General features: G+C 42.1%; 1 protein-coding gene across 8 annotated transcripts in view; it reads right to left on the bottom strand.

The window, feature by feature from the left end:
• Positions 1–18,026, bottom strand: part of NEDD4L (NEDD4 like E3 ubiquitin protein ligase) — a 302,096-nt gene that overhangs the window by 154,419 nt on the left and 129,651 nt on the right. The window lies entirely within an intron of this gene.

The following is an 18,026-nucleotide window of genomic DNA, read 5'->3' as shown; positions in this document are numbered from 1 at the left end:
GAAAGGTCTCTTGAATCTTTAAACATCATTTGGTAAACATAGTTTCATGTACCTACTCCACTCCAGATACTAGCCAAGACCCAGTGATGTGTAGCCTCAACCATTTAAGAGTAACAGTTTACCAACAGTTCTCTGGCCTTCATTATTTTAGGGCAGTTACTCAGAGTCCTGAACACATTTTCACATGAAAGAAACACCTCAAACTTGTGACCCTGCCCAGTCCCTTTGGCTATATTGACCATCTAAAAGCAAATGACTCCCCAAGGCCTACCCAAGCCTGGCCTTTCCCTCGTGCTCCATCCCCATTCTCCATCATCTCCATCACATGACCATTTGGAGATCCAAGAGCCCTAACATCAACTTCTGGTTCTGCTTCTGCACCTGTTCCCCAGCTAACCCCTTGCACCTCAGTGGCCACCAACCAGCCAGCTGTTCAAGCTGGAATTTCCTCAGTTCAGTTCCTCTCTGTATCCCTCACACATCCAGTCCATCAATGGGCCCTAAATAATTAATCACCACACACACCAAAAAAATCCCCAACCATCCAGATGTTCAAACCATCCTCTCTCACACAAGCCATGGCCACAGCCTCTGGGGCAAACATTCTTACCTGCAACAATAGTCACACCAAGCCACTACTGTCTGGCAACTCTCCCTGCTGAGTTTCCACAACTTTAAGCATAAAATGCAAATTCCTCATGGTGGCCCTCGAAGCCCTCAAGAGCCTGCTCTGGTCCTCTCCATCCTCCCTGTTTTGCTCCCTTCCCCCCACCCCACTGGCCTCTGGCTCTTCTTCAAACCTCTGAAGCTCACTGCCACCTGAACACTGGGCATCATACTGGCTGTGCTCCTTTCTGAAGCTCCGCTCCTAGAACTTCTCCAGCTGGCTCTCGTCTTCTGAGGGAGGTGCAGTAAGTGTCTTTATGCTGATGGGAACATCAACTGGTAGCACACTTCAGAAAAGCAAACTGGTAATATGTACCCAAAGTATTTAAATCCTAATATTGCTGGATTTAGTAATCCCATTTCCGAAGAGGTACTCATATCATAAGAATATAATCTAGCTTAAAAAATTTCACAGCAATAGGAAACATTGAAGAGAAATGATTAAATAAGGTATTATATCCTGAGAAAGTGGAATGTGGCATAGCACATATTAGACTATTAACTGACCAAAAATAGGATACAGACATTATGATGCAAATTATGTAAAAATACACATTCCCTACTAGATGACAACTAAAATGAAAATGCCAAATATTAAGAGTGATGCTCTTTCTGTTGCTGGTAGCTTTTTCCTTCTAACTTTTTTTCCAGATTCAGAATAATGTATATGTAATAACTTTTGCAATAGAAGAGGAAAACCCCTTCTTTTTTGTAACATAAATATATGTTATATAAATAGTTGTTAGCTTTTCAAGATACCACAGGAAAAACATGTAAAAGCCCGATGTTAGATTTAAAGCTTCCATACAAAAGACAGTAAATCGAGTGAGAAGAACACTATTTACAAAACTATCTTACAAATCAATGAAAATCTCAAAACTCAAAGGAAGAATGGACAAAGAATGAGAATCAGCACTTCATAGAAGAGAAAATACAAATATATGAAGAGATACTCAGCCTCACTGACTAATGGCATACAATTTTTACCTTCCATAATGGCAAAGATTAAAAGGCTGAAAAAATTGAGTAATATAGAACATGGGAAAAACCACTTTCAACTACTGGAGCTAGCGGAATCCCATGTAATACTTGGGAGGGCAATCCCTGATATCGATGAACATTGTCTATGTTGATGTCCTTTCATCCAAGATTTAGGCTGTAGGAATTTATCTACAGAAATACCCACACGTAGATACATCAATAAATACCACAGAGCTTTCAAAACATCATGACAGAAGATAGGGTAGATATATTAATCTAGTATGTCTACCATGGTCCATTTTCTGAAAGCAGCAGCGGCTAACTTTGATGGAATTCTTAGTACAGGGATGTCTTGTTGTATTGCACTTTGCTTTACTGCGCTTCACCAATGTTGAGGTTTTTACAAGGTAAAGGCAAGACTCTCTACCAGTGCAAAGATGACAACTCGCTTTATTGTGGTGGTCTGGAGCTAAACCTGCAATATCTGCAGGGTCTGCCTGTAAATGGCAGGCACTGTTCTAAGCCCTTTGAGAGCATCACGTACTTTAACCTTCACAATAACCCTGTAAGATAGGTACTGTTGCTATCCCTGCTCTACAGATGAGAAAACCAAGGCTTAGAGAAATTTATATTCAATGGCCCTCAGAGTGTACATTTCTTCCATGCCTCTTCCATCTAGAATTCAAGCATGTTTAAAGAGGCAGATGGCCTGCCGGCCGTGAGTCTGACATGCCTAGATTGAAATACCACACCCACAAAGTCCAGGGAAGTAGGAAAGATTATCACCAGTGAACAGAAACGGGATGGGTATGAGGGACAGAAAAACAAAACCAGAGCCCCCGTGTGTGTGGCAGAGAGCCACTGCATGGGTAGAAGTATTCTCTAGGTTCCAGAAATTCAAGTCAAGTGGTACAAGAGGCTGGGGAGACCTGGAGGCAACAATCAGGGTGATTCATCAGGAAATGTCACTTCCTCCAGCTTTTTCTGTTGCTACTTCATCGTGCAGGTGAAAGCAGAAGTGTGAACCTAAGACTGGAAGTACAGGCAGGAACCTAAAGATGGCCAGGAGGGACACGCAGGAGCTACATAATAGGCCACTGCTGGCCCATCCCACCCACGCTCTACACATGGCCTCAACCTGAAAGATACAGTGAGAAAGGGGCAAACAGGAGTCAGCAATACAAAGACCAGACACAACCAAGAGTCACCAAATGTGAAACAACCAGGGCTGTGAACAAGGGGCGGGAGTTTGTAAGGCGAGTGTGCAAACAGAGTTGGAAACAGAAGAATTTTAAATATGCATCATTAATATCCTCATAAAAGCTGAGACGGTATCAGGGCATCAAAACAAGCACAGGCTGGTATGAGGAAGTAAAAGGGAATGAGAGGTCCAGGAGAAGGAACCAGGATTTTGAACCTCAAACCACAGAGCTGTGCAGCTGCCTCCACAAGAAAAATATGGAATGTGGTTAACACCTTGTGGGGTTTTACATTGAGAGAGAGAACAGGAGGCTTAGATATCCCCCACCCCATCATCCACACCAACCTCCATTTGTCCTTCTTAATTTAGAGAAGGAGCGCTTTCCTCTTTTTCTCCATGCACACAGATTCACACACATGGACAAATACAGGGAGACTGTGTCTTTGTTTCACAATGGATACTGTACTGTTCTGCATCTGACTTCTCATGTAGCAGTTTCTCATAGGAACCCCTCCCAAGCCAAATCTAACACAGCTCTCTTTCTGTTCAATGGCTATATAAAGAGACACAGTACAAATATTCCATAAATTAGCCATTTTCAACTGATGCACATTTGCATTTTCAGTATCTTGCCACTGTAATGGTACAATAAACATCCTTATACATATGACCTTGCGTACAGACACTTTTATTTCTAGAAGACAGACAGCTGGGAGAAAGGCTGCTTAGTGGAAAGGTATATTAATGTTTAATTTTAATATGCATCACCAGTCTGCTTTCCAAATAAAGCATGGTAATTCATGTTTCCCTCAGTATTATTAGAATACTGTTTCTACTACATCCTTGCTAGCAAGACGTGTTATTTTCTATTTTTACCAGTCTGATGGGTTTAATGTCTCCTTGTTGTTTTAATCTGCATTCTCCTAGCAACTGTGAATTATTTCTCATAGGTTTGCTGGCTGTCTGCATTTGCTCTCAGTTGAGTTGCATGTTCTTTGTCCATTTTCCCTGAGTCGTGTTTTTTTGTGGCTTTATTTTTTTGCCAATTCATAAGTTATTAATATCATAGATAGCAACCCTTTGTCTATTATACATTTTTTATAAATACCCTCCCCAGTGTGTTCTTCTCCCTCACCCCCAAGATTATACAAGTAGTTGCCTGCATTTTTCTTGCAAATTTGAATTGCTTGTCATCATAGAAGATTTTGGGATTTATTTCTGATTATAATGTAAGACAGAGGTCGATCCCCCTCCCCACCCCTCTGAAAAGTTGATTAGGCCAATATCATCCAACAAATAATGTAATATCTTCTCAACAGTACTGAACTGTTCATCTTACTTCACATTAACTTCTCTTACTTAATGAAACACAGTCCTGGATTCTCTATTCTGTTCTATTGAACCACTTATGCAATCTGTTATCAATAACACATTGATGTAGTCACAAAGACTTTCTTTTCATGTTGTGATCACCTGCAAGTCAACTTTTTCCTCACTGGTTTTCTTTTCCATATTTATCTGGGCTCTTCTCAAGCATTATGCATTTACTCTTGTATATAAACTTCCAGATTATTCTATTCAGTTCAAAAAAAGAGAAAAAGAAAACCCCACTACTTTGGGAATTCAAAATGAAATTGCAATAAATGTATTACTTTTGGAATAACATATTTATGCTATTTTTTTAAATTTCCTATCTTTCACTAAAAAGGACACAGGTCCCTCACTTGTTCAATTTTCTCCTAGGGCATTTGCTGCTGTTGAGAAAAGGAATACATAACTTCCATTTCCAGGTGCTCATTTTCAAAACAGAGACAAGATGACAATTTGTACAAACTTCTTTTTTATCAGCTATCTTGATAAATTTTCCTATTAATTTAGTGTTTGGTGTGTGGTTGTTTGTTTTTTTGAGAGAGAGGGTCTTGGATTTTCTAAACATACACACATTTCACAATCTTACTGCATTTTCTAGAACCTTTAAAACAATGTTAAATAATTATAAAAGCATACGTCCTTTTATAATTCCTAATTATAACTGAAATAATTTTAGTGTTTTGCCTTTCAGGAAGTAAGGGTTGTTGGGTGATTTTTTTTGGTACTATATAGCCCTTTTTTGTGTACTTTATTTTTATTCCTATATTGCTTTTGTAGATTGTAATCCTATATAATAAAAGATAAACATGCAAATTAACCACCCCTCTGCTACGCTCAAGCCACACCCACCAACCATGCCCACCAGCCAATGAGGAGTGAATATGCAAATTAAACCAACAAAGCTGGTGGGTAATTTGCATACACAGAGCAGAGTGGGGAGCCAGCAGTTTGGGGGGGATGTGGCTCCCTCGTTCGCTCCCTTGGGGGGACATGGCTCCCTTGGTCACCTGACGGAGAGCAGAGCAGGAAAGCCAGAGGCTTGGGGGGACCCAGAACGCGGGGAGCACCAGGAATGCTGGGAATCGTAGTTCTGGTGGCAGAAGGATCTCCTAGACACTAAAGCAAAGTGAGCCTGGAGCAAGTTACTTTTGCGGTTGGGGATGGAGGGAAAGCAAAGGTGAGAGACATAAGTAAAATCAGAGTGTCTAGGAAAAATTAAAGGGAAGATATCCTAAAACTTCCAGGAAATCTCCACCAATGGAGCAAAGAAGAAAAAATGTCTCTATTATTCTGTGAGCAACAAACCAAACTGGGGGGTCTCAGACAATTCGCTCATATGATTGCAAAGACAGACAGAAACTCCTGGATTGGAGAGGGCTCCCAGATTGGAGAGGGGGCAGGTTGGGCTGAGGGACCCCCCCTCCACCCCCCCATCCCCCTCCCAGTGCACGAATCTTCATGCACCGGGCCCCTAGTACTAGTATATTAGGATTGGCTGCCTAACTTTATCAAATGTCTGGCCAGCCTCTATTGCATGTTGAAAACTTTTTGCCTTTAATATGTTGGGGAAGAATATGGGTGATGGTGATAAAAGTTCTGAATACCTAATCATGCTGGTATTACTAAAATAAGTATTAATTATAGTACACTGGCTTTTGATGCACTCAAGAGTGTATTTGTTAGTGAAATATTTTAAATTTTTGCATTTATTTCCATAAATAATATTGGGCTATTCTTTGCTTTAAAGTTTATCAGACATTAAAATTATGCTGGTTTTATAAAATGAAATAGGAACCTTTTCATACTTCAGTATGTCCTAGAACAGTATAAATAAGACTCTTTCTTAAAGGTTAAATTTTCTGTTTTTTTAAAGGTTAGATAAAAGTTTCTGTTTTCTAAAGGTTAGATAAAATTTTCTGTTTTTTTAAAGGTTAGCTAAAACTCAACTGGAACCCCATGGGGTCCTGATGACTTTTTCAGTGGTGACTTTTAATCACATTTCCTACCTCTTCTACCATAACTGGCCTTTTCGAGTTCTCCATGCTCCCTGAATCAATTTTGGTAATTTGTATTTTACTAAAACATCATCTCTAAGTTTTCGAATTTGTTGTCATAGGGCTTCTTATAGCATTTTCCTATAAAGTTGGTTAACCTCCCTCTGTCTCCTTTCGTATTCCTATTATTTGTTTTTACTCTTTTTTCCTGTTAGAATGGGAGTTTTATTTTATTGGTTCTTTCAAATACTTAGCTATTAGAGTTAATTATGCTTTAAATTCTATTTTGTTTTATTAATTTTAACTTTCATCTTTGTTGCCTATTAATCCCTCCTTCCTCACTTTTTACTTTTTGTCTATTTAGTTGTTCTTTCTCTAATGTCTTATGATGCATACATTAATTCCTTGATTTTTCATCTTCTTTAATAAGGAAGATAGCTTTCCCTTTCTAGGCGATATGTTCTACAATGTTAAGAATTTTTATAAACAAGAAAGAAAAGTACCTAAGATAACAATTCTAAGATTCACCATTCGAGTAAGCAATGGAACTAGCTGGCAGGGAGTGGGAAGCCAGTTGCAGGCTGAGGAAGAGCCGTCCCCATTTCCCTAGTACAGGCCAAGTTTAAACAAATTCTATTCACTCACAGGTTTAGAAAAAAATTACCACCAAAATAAATGCTGCAGCCAGTGCACCTTTGGCCTACTATTAAAACTTCTGTTATCAGAACAGTCTAGTTTACTCTTCCAAACCTAGGGCGCCACAGATCCTAAGTCCACAAAGACTCTGTCCCGTATCACGACAGTGAACTTACTGATGTAAAAATGCCGCTAACACATTTGAGGCTCAACTTCAGGACAGGTTTGTACAGAACTCCCAGGGAATCAGAAGAAATCACTCAGAACCCACGGCTTCCGGGTTCAACAATGAGTCAGAACCCACGACTTCCGGGTTCAACAATGAGTCCGACCCACGACTTCCGGGTTCAACAAGCACTCAGAGCCCATGGCTTCCGGTACTCCCGAAGAAGTACCCTTGTCAACGTGATTACTTCAAATAGAAACTCTTAGAAGTTGATGCCGAAGGGACAGAAATAGGGTCTGCATATCGCAGGGTGAGCGGCTCTGGCCCAGTCAGAAAAGCGTGAGGCCCGAAGCAGAGCTGCTGTTCCTCAGTCCTCACTAGAGGGCATTTCGGATTTATAAGGTCCCTACGGGCCTGGGAAACTTGAAGGTGACGCGCAGCTGGAATCACATTTATTTATGCTCTGCTCATTCGGAATTACCTTGATGGTGGGGAAAGAGCTTGGGCTCACGTTTCCATTTTTAGACCCTCTGGCAACAGGCAGAGAAAGAGGTTCAACCTACTTCTGACAAATTTTAGTTCTGACTCATGTAAACAACCAGCCGACTAAGCAAATACTTCCATTTGGGTTGCTACCCTCAGTCCTTGTAAGAACTGAAACCAAAAAGAAATTTTGAACATGTTCTATAGTTAATATTTTTAACTTGGTTCCTGAATATTTTCTCCGGTGAATCTCAATACATAAGTTACTACTATTGAATCCCCATCGCAACAGGGACTCTTTGGTGGTGGAAACCATTTAATGAAACGAGTGAGGAACTAACACCGCTGTCCGGCTACAAGCACTCCTTCTTGGGGAAGGAGCACAGTCCCACCTCACATGAACGTCCTGTTTTACAACCCGCAGATCCCGACAGCAGCCAGATGTCAGACACTGGTTCACGTGTGTGACTGTGCCCCAAGAACATTCCTGGGGGTGGACTTGGTTACTGCTGCCCCTAAATTACAGAGATATTACAAAGGTGGCATGGAATCCAGGAGCCCTAACCTTGAGAGTCTCTTAGAACCCACCGGCTGGTTCAGCACAAGATTGACAACCCTACAACCGACCCTTGAACAACACAGGTTTGAACTGTGTAGGCGCATTTATGTAAGGATTTTTCCCACAAATACTGTAAATGTATTTCCTCTTCCTTATGATTATTTTAATAACATTTATCTTACTTTACTGTAAGGACACAGCATAAAATACATCTATATATATCAGAAACTAGCAACCGGAACACCGGAATGACTGGAATGACCGGTCGTTATGACGCCCACTGCTGCCAGCAAACCAGCTGATCGGGAGTGGGGTCGGCTGGCCAACCTCCCGAGGCCCCTCCCCCTGGCTGGCCCCGCCCCTTATTGGCCTCTCCCACCCCCCCGAGGTGGCCAGCTAACCCTCCTATGGTCCTTCCCCCTTGGCCAGCTCCACCCTCCATGGGCCCACCCCACACCTGATTGCCCCCCCCCCACCCCAAGTAGGGCTGGCCGGCCAACCTCCTGCAGCCCTTCCCCCCCAGCCGGCCCAGCCCTGATCAGGCCATGATCGGGGAGGGCTGGCCGGCAACCTCCCACTGTCTCCTCCTCCCAACAGGCCTGGCCCCAATCCACCTCGATTGGGGCTGGGCCAGCCAGATCCCACCTGTGCACAAATTCGTGCACTAAGCCTCTAGTACAGCAGTTCTCAACCTGGGGGTCCAACGACCCTTTCACAGGGGTCGCCTAAGACCATTGGAAAACACATATATAATTCCATATTGTTTTTGTGATTAATCACTATGCTTTAATTATGTTCAATCTGTAACAATGAAATTGAGGGTCACCACAACATGAAGAACTGTATTAAAGGGTCGTGGCATTAGGAAAGTTGAGAACCACTGCTCTAGTATACCATATAAAATGTGTTAATTAACTGTTTATATTATGGGTAAGGCTTCAGGTCAACAGTATGCTATTAGTAGTTAAGGGGGGGAAGTCAGAAGTTATAAGCAATTTTTCAACTGTGTGGGGGTCATGCCTCTAATCCCAGAGTTGTTCAAAGGGCAACTTGAACAACTTAATTGTACCTTAATATATTCCTATTGCAACAGAGCAAACAATCATGGGCACAATGACCCCTACTCCTAGTCTACATGGATATTACCGTAACTTACTTAGCCCATTCTTTGGGGCAGAGGGAATACCGTTCCAGAACTATGAGTTATAGTGCATGTTCAAGGCCCAGCGCTGCCTATAAAAACAAGCAATGTTTCCAATTCCCTAGGAAAATCTTTCAAATGGGTTGTTTGGTGGGCTGTTTTGTGTGCGGGTTTCTCTGCATGGCACTCTGGTTTTCATCTGTCAACATTAAATGGGATGATATCTGTTTTCCAAGTTCAATGGCCATCAACTACTTGGTATCGTTAAGAAATAAACTGGTTGGGACAGTTAAAATTTCCAGATATTCTCATATTATATTTTGAAGGACTTAAATTTCACTTTCTGGTGGAATATTTTTAACTATTTCTATTCTTTGTAAACAAGTGCAAGCTAAAGCTTAAAGAGAAGGGCATAGATAGCAGATCTATAGTGCTTTACAGTGCGGAGAACAAGGGGAAGGGAGGCACCTGAAGAGGCTTTTCTTGTGCAGGGAGGAGTGGGGGGACCATATCTGAGGGCCAGCCACACTCCCCTCACAAGGCAGTACTGTGCCATGTGATGCCTATGCAGATGTACAGGTGGGGATGCAATTGCTTCCTGCAGCCTTGTTGGTGCTGTTCATATGCCTAATGCCATCAGGGAGAGGCCATCACCAGGTGCTGGGGTCCAACCCCAGCGGGCCCAGGGATCCCCAAAGGTGTGGACGGAGTCGGCGAAGAAGGAATGACACGGAGGCTGCATTCAGTTGATCATCATAGTCAGGTTCTCTTGTCAGGGTCTCCTGCCATGTTCTCTTGCTAGGTTCTCCAGCCAGGGTTCTCCAGATTCTCCAGCCAGGTTCAGTCGCCAGGTTCTGTAGCAAGGTTCTCCTGCCATGTTCTGTCTAGGTTCTCCAGTGAAGTTCTGTAGCCAGGTTCTGTCCAGGATCTTTTGCCATGTTCTCTGGCTAGGTTCTGGTTAGGATCTGATGTTTATTGTCTTGTTACATCCGTATTTATACCAGCCGATTTTAATCCTGTCAATTTCTATTACAAAGGTTAGGGCGTTTCTTATCTCCATTCCAGGGAGTAAAGATTATGTAGCTTAACTACCCGCCTGGCACTTAATTAAGGGGTTGTATCCTCTCCCTAACCTCAGGGAAAAATACCCACCTGGGGAAACAACCTTTCTCGGAGAGGTGACCTTGGTTAAAACACATGGCACTAAGGAGAACAAACATATTAAGAACAATATGCTATATATGCCAGGTCCCTTGAAACATATGCTGTGCAGATGTTTCTTTCCTGCAGCGACTGTGTCAAGCAGCAAGGATGGACCGGCTTCTGGCAACCAGGCCTTTGCCCAAATACACACATGTAGTGCCTCCAGTCACTGTCCCTTCAGTGTTGTAGCCTGTCCCTTGTCTCTTCTCTCACCTGGCCTCTCTCTGCTGTTTTGTATTATTTTTCCCACACATCTTAAGCCCAAATGCCTTATTATCTACACCTAAGTTACTGTGACAGGCAAAGATGGATCTGTCTGCTGCCTAGGTGTGCGTGTCCCCCAGGACTTGCATCTGAGGACAGGAGGTGGCGTCCCAGTATGAACACAGCTCCACAAACACCGTAAGCTGGTTTCATCTGACTGGAAAACTTGGTGTCATCTTTAAACTGACTTTACTGAGCTCTACCAAGCCACACCTCACCTGGAAGTTTCAACCTGCATTCAATGCATCGGGGAGGCATCTTTAATTCCTCTGAGAATCACAAGGAATGAAAGGAATTAAGGAAGCCTTCATACAGAAGCTGGTGTTTGAACTTGATCTCACCAAGTAAGCGGGGTTGAGAGAGAGAGAGAGAAAGAGAGAGAGAGAGAGAGAGAGAGAGAGAGAGAGGGAGAAGAACCTGAGGCATAGCATAAAGAATTGCACGGGGATGGGGGGTTTGGAGGATCAAAATCAGAACACACACAGGGAACTCAAGCAGTGCAGCTTGAGGAGAACACAAGTCGTTGGTAAAACAGGAAGTGAGAGGGAATTGACCAGAACTGGACCAGAACTACACTCTATCTGAATACCAGGAAAAGGGTATGGAAACATTTTTCACAGTAATTTTCTTTCTTTTCTTAATTCCTGGTGGTTTCCACCATTTCTCTATAAGTCCCACCAAATAACTAAGGGAAAGCTTGAAATGTCAAGATTCTATATCCTTTATGTTTTCTATTCTTATTCTATACCAATGAACTCAATCGTCTCATTTCCCTCCCCCAACTGGCAAACTCCACAGTCCCTATCAGCTGCCCCGCCTCTCACATGCACCCCTCCCTCAGTCAGAATAACCCAAGCTACTTATGATTATAAAACAAACTTTCAAATATTTTTACCAAAAACATTTCTCCTAAATATAACTTCCATGATATTGAGAAAGGCCAAATATTTTTGCCAGGTGACTATATTTATCCTTCTTTCACTCTGTTATTCCTTTGGCCATTTGTGAACACAACAGATTAGGAGGTGTGCTAGCTCAGTGCTCTACTGCTCACACTCCTACCGACATGGGATTGTTTAAGGAGTGGCTAGCTTGGTGACCATAAAACCACTCAGTTCATTAGCAGCTAATTAAGAGGACTAATGATCTAAAAAGCAGGGAACACATATGGGTCATAATAAAGGAGGATACATACCTACAATTGATTGTATATTACTGCATTTGGCGTCTCTTCTTAGAGTATCTTATTCATAAAATAATATTCAATTAGACTAACTCTCAACCCAATTTCTCTTGGGGAGGTGCTCACAACCTATTGGCTATCTGCATCAAATACATATTCTATGTGATAGAATTTTGAGTTCCTGTCGTTCCTACTTTCTATTTTTAATCTAGTCTTTCCTTTTCTTTTTTCATCCTACTCAGTAGATTTCAGAGTTGGAGAGTTTCATTTCATCTTACAAAATATTTGATCTTTCTTTTGGTGTTTTTTTTTTTTTTAGCACCTTCTTCCTTCTTTTTTAAACGTTCAGAAAAATGTATAATACCTATGAAATTCTTTATGGAATGAATGTTTAATGGTACAAACATGACGGAAATTCTTAACCTGATTTTAAAAGACTAACTAAAGCTCAAAAACATGGAATTCCTATACATCATGACCTGCTGTCAGTTAACATAATGTCAAGTATCTGTAAAGTTATGAGTAATTTTCATCTATCTAGGTGCCTACTCATTCATTTGACTGCAGTGATCCCACGAACAAAACGAAACCTTTCCCATGGAAAATTCAAGCTATTAGAGCCAGGGGTGGGCAAACTTTTTGACTCGAGGGCCACAATGGGTTCTTAAACTGGACCGGAGGGCCGGAACAAAAGCATGGATGGAGTGTTTGTGTGAACTAATATAAATTCAAAGTAAACATCATTACATAAAAGGGTATGGTTGTTTTTTTTTTTAGTTTTATTCATTTCAAACAGGCCGGATCCGGCCCGCGGGCTGTAGTTTGCCCATGGCTGTATTAGACCATATGCATCCTGAAGTCAAGGGGCTCAATCCTCCTTGTATTCCAGATAAGCACCTGTTGTATATACACCAAAGCAAAAGAAATGTTTTTTCTCAGCAGCTGGCTTGAACTAGATTCACTTAAGCCAGGCTAAGATTTACTAGTACACATTTTTAAATCTGAAAAAAAAATTCTTTACCTAATTATGCCCTATAAATTGCAGTACATAGCTGTTATGTCTCAAATGCTATAAGTTTTTAGGGTCTGATTCTCAGAGGGTTTGGCAAGACTTAATTTATCTGAGAGATCAAGTACCAAATGGAGAATTTCATTTAATTTTAAGCAAAAAGAATTTGAAAAATGTTTTTACCAGTCATCGTTATTTTAGCATTTACTAATTTGGGTGCAGCTAACATAGTTTAGGAAGATCATCTGTTTCTTAGTATAATAAGCTACCTTTAAAAAAAACCCCTCATATTCTTATACATTAAACAACACTACATATGATCATAACTAAAATCTTTACTCCAGTGTACTACACCTCAGCACTATATCTTGATAAATTATTATTTCCACTTTCCTAAAAAACTGACTTTCCGAAACTGAAATGTAAGAGAGACAGGAAATACTGAATCCGGTAGTAAGGATTTAATTACAACGATTTCATCACTTGTAGTTACTTACTTTAGCTTGCCAACTCAGTTTTTGGATAATTTGAGTAATTTCCAATTAAATATGCATTCAGGCCTAATATTATCAGGTACACATACACACACACACAGCAACAGCAGCAGCAATGCAAAGAATTGGAGCTAATAACAACAATAATGAAAACTCTTACATGGTGGTATACACACGAGCAAGCATTTTAAGGCCCTTAACATCAATGATGACAGAATGTGCAATGAAGTGAATAAATACACAGATGAGTGTGAACAGAGTCATGAAATAAAAGCTAGAGCACAGAGATAAATCCAGAAGGATGAAGGCTGTGAATGAGGGGGAATGAAGGCAGCATTAACCAGGAAAGACAACACCCCTGAAGATCCACGCGGAGCCCCTCACAGATGGAGGCTGGTGTGAATCAGGGACAGGCGACCAGAGGGGTGTATTATGTGAGGCAGGGACAGGCCGCCCAGAGTGGTGCATGGGGGGGGGGGGGGGGGGGGGGGGGGGATAACCCTGTTGGAAAGGACCTGCACGAGCCCTGTTGATAAACCATGGCTGCATTCCCTCTTGAAGGAGGCCATCAGACCACCACACTCAAATTCGACTGTGCATGACGCACTGAGAGTCCAACTGAAAGCACATTCTGACTCAGTACATCTGGGGCTGGGCCCAAGATTCTGCACCTCTAACAAGCTCCCAGGTGATGCTGCTGGTCTGGTCGCTGAGTAACATTGCCCTGGGGGTCAGCTTGGCCAACGGTGAGCAGAGGGAAGGAGAGGTAACAGGAAGACCATTGTCTGCTGGGTCTCCAGTCGATACCCACCATGAGAAAGATGAGCCCATGTCTAAGGTCTCTTTCTGGCTTTAAAAACCTGGAGCAGGAAGGGAGTTTATAGCCTGAAGAGCTACAACCCTTAAACCAGGTATGAGAGAGAAGGCCAGAACTTGAGGGAATTAAAGGCTATTAAAAAGCTAAACATCTTATATTATCTCATCCCGTTTTTACAACAAAATTTCAGGATGACTAGTATGCCTATTTATGGCTCAGGTAATTCACTCTAACAGATTCAAAGTTCTTCTATCGCCAAGTTCAGTGCCTTTCATACTGCCTCCTGGTAGGACCCATGCCAACAGGGGAGGGGGGCTGCGACCACAGCCTGAGGGTACTGCCAGCAATTTCAAACAGAACTTTAGAAATGTTTGGTAATTTCTTCATTTCTCCCACAATACATCCATGGTTGTTTAAACACAAAAATAACAATTTTAGTGACTTATCAAATACAATGCACCCACATGTGTATTTTGTAGCTTTATGAACACAGAAACCACAATTCCTTATTCCAGTTTGAGAGGCATTGAATTACACCAGGCCTCACAGACACTGACATCTGTCACCCGGATGCCTTTGGAGGCCCATCAAGAAAGTGACACGTCCTTTTGTCTAACTAGCGCATTGCTGGTGGCACTCCCAGCCGGTAGTGTTTCAACTGGCACCTCCAAATACACTTCCTGTTGATGTAACTTTTTAACCTGAAAGTTTGGTGTAGTCTTTAAACTGTACCCCTAGACATGAGTCAGTGTGATGGCAGGCCATAAAATCACATACATAATAGGGTTTGTAATGGCTGAAACAATTCAGGCGCATTTTGAAAAGGGGCACTTTGTGGCTATGCTGAGCAGAAAGCTGAGAGATGAACGAGTAATTCAACTTTATGGTGGCCTATTTCAAAGAAAAAGAAAACAGTAAAATTCACTACTATATCCTTTTAACAAAATGGCAACACTTTTCTTTTTCTTTTTTAAAATAAACGTTTTATTTTAGAACAGTTGTGCAATTATTGCAAAAGAGTACAGAGTTCCCATGTACCCCATATCAGGTTTCCCTGTTAACATTTTACATGAGTGTGATACATGTGTCACAATTAATGGATCAAGGTTGCTATATAATCATTAACTAGTCCACACTTTATGCAGATTTCCTGTCTTTCCCTAATGTCTTTTCCCTGTTTCAGGATGTGATTTTGGCTTTCTTAGAATTTACAATTCACCAAAAGAAGGTTATTTCAGCAAATACAAGCATAAAGAACTAAACTGATGTTTCTCGAGGCATCCTAAGCCCAAGAAAAATGCAAATATTAGATGAAACACCATTAAGAGTCCGTTTTTCATCAGATCAACCTTGATCTACAGCTCCAGTAACCACCACCTTAGAGAACTCACACTTATCAATGGCATAACGAGCTGTGGTAGGAAGAACAACAACCTGGAAGCTAGTTTTGGATGCTAAGACTGATTCAGCTATGCTAAGCTTGTATTTCAATTAAATCAGATCAACAGAGAGCTTCCTGGGGATCTGAAACCTACAACATACTTCTGTGGGTACATCTGTGGGGACCAAGGGATCCAAAGGTGCAAACTCCACTGCCCCCTTCCCGAAGTCAGTTTAACAGAATTAAGGGGTCTAGAAGTGCATTAAAAGTTAACCTTGACGGTTTCAAAGTGCAAGGCAAGATGACAACAAAAGGTGTCGAAAGTGTGCACTTGATCAACTGGAAAGTGAATTCACTGAGCAGGCAAAAATTGCCCTAAGAACTAAAACAAGGAAGAAACCACATCAGAATGATCAGAAAAGGAAAGTTAACCTTTCCGGGCTACAGTTTATCTCAACAGAGAAGGTACCAGACTGAACTGACTGAGATTGCCTTCTGGGTCTAAAATCCACAAGTCCTGCATTTGAGTCTTGGAAAACACAGTGAGGTCAGCAGCAGGAACACCTCTATCCTGTCCTAGGCCACAGCCAGGTCTCCCCACCAACTACCACAGTGATTCCCACCACAAATGGAGAGCTTTTCCTGTTTCACCAGGAAAATGAACCCTCCATTCAGGCCAATGATACTAGAAGACTATCAAATACCTTTCCACTAAGTAAATTATGATCAAACTAGAGGCCTGGTGCACAAAATTTGTGCACAGGTAGGGTCTCTAGGCCTGGCTGGTGATTAGGGCCGATCGGGGCCTTCCAGCTCCCGGCCAGGGCCTTCTTTCCAGCTGCCAGCCAGGGCCTCCCTTCCCCAGCTGCTGGCTGCCTGGGGCCTTCCTTTGTTCCGCACCACCCCCTAGTGGTCAGCACACATCATAGGGAACGATCGAACTCTAGGTCTCCTGGTCAAACTCCTGAGGGTACGCTTTGCATATTAGCTTTTTATATATATAGATAAGACATTCTGCCAATTTTCTGACCTTGAAAGAAATATAATTTACTATCTTAATACTATGTTACACTGCATGATTCACTAATTTATTAATTAACTCAGGCCCCATGGAACACTTTTACAAAACAAAACAAAAACAACTTTTACTCCTGATGGATCAGCTACCCAGCAAGTTCCGACTTTCCATGACATTTGTAATTTTGTGCATTCCCTAAGGCAAGGCCTCTCAACCTTGGAAGTGCTGACACCGGTGGAGGGTGGCCTGTGCACTTGACAAGGCTGAGCAGCTTGCCTGTCTGTCCCCACTGAAGGACAGTAAAAAATGTCTGCAGACATTGCCAATGGCCCCCAGGTGAGAGGAGGCAAAATTGGGAGAGGAGGCAATCCATGACACATATAAATAAATGTGATTTCAAAAGCAATGTAAGGTTTCCATATGGATTAAATGATTTGTTTAAAAATCTTTTATTAGACCATATAAACAGGTATTTATTTCAGAAAATAATATCACTATGGGTGACCAAAGAAGCCAAATTATATTCCCCCCCCCCTTAACTATTATGAGTTAGTTAGTACTCTATAAGGCAATAGATAAAGATAATGTACAGACTTGATAATCTCCTAGAAACAAGGAATTTGGGTTAGAAATCCTTCTTAATCTTTCCCATCCCAGGATGCGAAAGTAAACATCAGATTCTACAACCTGCAACCAAACCAACCAAGCATGTAAGGCAGACCTTGGTCTGGGAAAGAGGCCAAGGTGGACACCTTGTGACCCCTGGGTGTCACCCAACCCACCCACAGTCCACCTCCCACGACCACAGGCAAGCTGCCCAAGGATCACTTTGCCATCAGTGATGAAAACAGACCCCATTCCAGGAAGAACAAGGAGGCCAGGGAGAGAGGAAAGGTGTGATGGAAGTCTGTGCCTTAGAAATGTGTTAGGCAAATGTCCTTGGGGTTCTTTGGGGTCACTCTGCTTAATGTGGGGGTGGGCAGAGAAGAAGACTCAGTGGTCACCAGTTAAACAAGAGGAGAGATCCGAGAGACTGAGGGCTAGTGCCACAGGATTTTTACAAACTGGTTGTAAAAATTGTTTCTTAAAATCATAGAAAAGGACATTTTTCATTTTTGTGGCTATGAAAGCTATTTTGTATCTTTTTTTAGGTGTTAGTGTGAATGCGTGGAAGTCACCACCACTATATATTTAGGCCAGAAGCAAATGGCTACCTCCACCCACCCTAAGAGCTGGGAGACCATCTGTATACCCTCTTTCTTTCATGGAGGAAGACCAACAGGTGTCCTATCAAAAAGGTGAGGACACAGATGGTTGCCAAGGCGACCTAGAGACCCAGGCAGCTGGCCCCTGCCATGGGGCCACAATGACCACCCAGCATAGAACTCCCATCAGCAGCCCTCCCGAAAGCAGGCTCAGCGGAAAAGGCCATCTCTGGATTTGAGAGCCACCCACCCGG

This window comes from Myotis yumanensis, unplaced genomic scaffold (genome assembly GCF_028538775.1).
Source record: "Myotis yumanensis isolate MYYU_CA2020_CCGP unplaced genomic scaffold, mMyoYum1.0.hap1 SCAF_7, whole genome shotgun sequence".
In the NCBI taxonomy this organism is placed as follows: Eukaryota; Metazoa; Chordata; class Mammalia; order Chiroptera; family Vespertilionidae; genus Myotis; species Myotis yumanensis.
Note: the sequence above shows the minus strand (reverse complement) of the source record. Positions and strands in the feature narration are given on the sequence as shown.